Below are 3595 nucleotides of genomic sequence, written 5' to 3'. Positions count from 1 at the left end.
CACAAGAAGGCGAGCATAGAGGACGTTAGTAACTACCGCGGAAGTGTGATAGCAAGCTGTTTGTGCCAATGCTTTTTATCTGTAATAAATAAAAGTATTTCTAAATATATCGAATCAAATAACCTGTTTGACTTTAATTAACAAATACAAGAAATCAAGAAACGTCTGTTTTTGTACTTTGTCGATTTCTCACAATCATTTGATTCAGTTTCGCGTAAAGATCCCCTTCTTAAATTACTGAAACATGTCATTAATGGACATTTGTTAATATTAATATCAATGATCTAAACCAGTACTTAGATAATTCTACAGACAATAATAGTTTTCCTATATTAAATACTACCGGTCTATCCCATTTGGCCACAGATCGCCAATGATTTTCCCCATTGACTTTAATGTTAATTCTCGTCTCTTAGACCGGCTATAACTTTTCCACAAAATTTTCGTTTTAACGCTTTCTACCACAGATGTGACCAAAAGCACGTACGAGGTTCATAATGAAAAACTCGAGATGCACAAGCGGGAATTAGACTAGAGACAAGTAAACATGCAATTTTCCGCCCTACACTTCAACCTATTATACTTCTTGTATCCTTCCGCCTCAAAATCATGAATATTCACCACAACCGGGAAGAATATGTGTAGCGGGTTATAATTTGCTACTTTTCAATTTGTCCGTTTGGTCTTGTTATTTAATAAATGGGATTTCGAGTTTTATTTTACATAGTAAAAAAAAAAGAAAAAAAAGGGTGTTATGAGTTGTGGTGTACATGTATATACGTTTCTATTGTAGTTATACTTTTGAAGTTTTGGTCTTAGTTTTGTGGGAACTAGGATTTGATTCTTATGTTTGGTGGAAATATTGAGGAGTCACTTTTGTTCTAGAAGGTTTTGATGTACATTTCACTTGGAGGTTGTTTATCAGGTGATATGATTTGTTGTATTCTGATTGGTTATTTGGGTGGCTCATTTTAATAAAAGATATGAATCGGTATCTTTTCTCACTCTTTATTTTTCTGGTTGGATGACTGGTTCATTGTTTCCGATTTAAACAGCTCATTTCCACAAATTGGTAAGAAACATTTATATTACAATTAACTTTAAAATACATTAATGTTTGGTTATGTGACTTGGTTGTGTGAAATCAAGGGTGTAGAATGAATGATTCTATATTATGCTTTTATGAAATAATTCCAAAGATGGAAGTCAATCATTGAGTTTACTTCGACATGATCGAAATTATGTAACATTGAATTATAGTTTAATATGGAATGTAATTTTGTTATTTCAGGGCATGTTGTTTTGCTCCTGATGCTTATGTTGTTCATGTGATGTCATTATTACTATGGTGTTTCATCATTAAGCTGTAACCGCGTACGCGGGATGTTCATTATAATTTATATAACAATGTGATGAATTTGTGATCTATATAAACTTTTAAAACCATCTTGAGTTATCATTTCTCCTCACCCTATCTTGAACACTTAAAGCAGCGAGTCTAAATTAAATTTCTTAGGCGCCGCATATAACTGCGATATATGTATATTCAAACCCTTTTCTTCAATTCTACACCAAAAGGTCAACAAAGATCGCCAAGAGGGAAGGGAAGAGAGAAAGGGGGGGATGCTAAAAATATCTTTGGCCCTTGTTTCGTAGAAAGAATTGATGAGTTCTGTTCATCTGCTCTTTGTTGGCGACCTTGTGCTGATGTCGGCTACCGAAATAGGATTACAAAACAATCTTGATAAATTAAACGTTTCTGTGATGACTGGAAACTGGACCTCAAAATATAGATAAAAGCACAGTTATGATCTTTAAAAACAATAAAAAAAAAATAACAAAAAAAAATTGTCTTTGGCCACGTCAATTTAGATATTGTCACGTCATATCTGTACCTAAGCATTTTCATTAATGATAACGGATCTTTTATATCGGCTATAGTGAACTTGGAAAGGCTAGAAGAGGCTGGTTTAGCTTAAGGCATAAAGTATGTAGGCTACATCTAACCGCCTTCTGTCTGATCAAACTCTGAATCTGTTGTGAACCAAATAGCTTTAAGTAAAATCTGTGAGATAGCAAAGGCTGCTTTGCTGAATTAAGAATTTTTCCTGTTTATATTGATATACATGTATTTCAAAGAATGGCTATGTACTATAAAAGACTAAATGGAAATAGCAATACCTTAAATATTTTTTTATTGAATTCTGCATACCAAACCCACAACTCTCCTGATTCGGCTATCCAAAATATCTTTGAAAAATATGACATTTAATTTCTTCAACAATTTCGAGACAGAATATTAGATGTTCAATAGAAAGTAAGTTTAACGATCTCCTTGCTGAACCTCGCGGACCGAACCATAAACTCAGAACCTTCGGATTATTTAAGAAATTTAATCACACTTCAAAATAAAAAAGTATACTTAAGATACCACCCCAGGATCGCCTCTGTAAACAAGCAATACAAACAAAACGGAATCCGAACAACATTTTCTTACCGAATGCCAAAAATATGAAGATATGAGAAAACAACATTATATATCCAATCCTTGACAATACTGGTCTAACCTTTTCTTCTGGAAATCTCTTCAACTTACCGAGTATTATAGCCACAAGGGTCTCAGCCTTTGTTTACTACTCAGTTTTGTGGAGGGACAACTGATATGTTAATAAATATGCATGATATTGAATTTTCATATATCATGTAACCTGTATGTGGGTTTTATATGGTGGCTGATTGGTATCATGTCGTGATGTCGTGTTGTCGCCCTTCGTAAGGCGACAACCCGACTTCACGACATTTTTAACCCGACACTACATTTTTACCCGACACCACATTAAAAATGTCGTAATGTCGCGTAAAAATGTCGTATTGTCTGGTTAAAATGTCGTGTTGTCGGGTTGTGGTGGTGTCGGGTTATCGGCCATATTCCTCTCAATACCATGATTATCTATATAAATCCTGGTGTAGGCCAAGAAAGTTCCCCGGGATCTTGCAGCGTGGTTTCTCCCTGTCGGTAGTGCAGGACAAAGGGTCTGGCAAAGTACAGTGTCTAGTTGTGTAGATGGGACAAAAAACAAGCTCCTGTGTACACATTTGCGAGCACAAAAAAGAATCCTTCACAGTTGAATTTGGATGAAGAAATACCACGGTCCATTGAAAATTTCCGTCATAGCACTCTGCATAGCGTATGCCTATCTTCAATAGCCCGATTGGTGCAGAAAAGTAGGAAAATTGAATGAAATGAAATTGCGTTTAACGTCCTACTGTTTTGCTTTGGGCTAATGAAAACAGTGTACTCACTGCGTCACCGTGACTACCAGAAAAGGAGGACATTAAACCTCATTTCCGGAGTGATTCCTCTTTGGCAGTGGTGAAGGACGGGGGGGGGGGGCTGGCAAGGGATATAGTCGTTTGGATGGAACGAAAAACCGAAGCCCCATTTACATATTGGCGTGCACGTAAAAGACCCCCTGACAGTTGGAATTCAATATAATAGTAGTCCGTAGCGCCGCTATCCGGTTAAAGTATCACCGTTACACCATATATAAGGGTTGAGTTCGAATTTCGTGAAAATCTGACTGAAACTGCCGGA

At 36.1% G+C, this 3595-nt stretch overlaps 1 long non-coding RNA gene across 1 annotated transcript; it reads left to right on the top strand.

The window, feature by feature from the left end:
• The first annotated feature begins 988 nt into the window (after window positions 1-988).
• LOC126821128 (uncharacterized) lies at window positions 989-1446 on the top strand. Its single transcript, XR_007680257.2, has 2 exons — window positions 989-1072; window positions 1292-1446. It is a non-coding gene; the product is annotated as an uncharacterized LOC126821128 (long non-coding RNA).
• The last annotated feature ends 2149 nt before the right edge of the window (window positions 1447-3595 follow it).

This window comes from Patella vulgata, chromosome 5 (genome assembly GCF_932274485.2).
Source record: "Patella vulgata chromosome 5, xgPatVulg1.2, whole genome shotgun sequence".
In the NCBI taxonomy this organism is placed as follows: Eukaryota; Metazoa; Mollusca; class Gastropoda; family Patellidae; genus Patella; species Patella vulgata.
The sequence above is the reverse complement of the archived record's forward strand: the minus strand, read 5'-3'. Positions and strand labels throughout refer to the sequence as shown.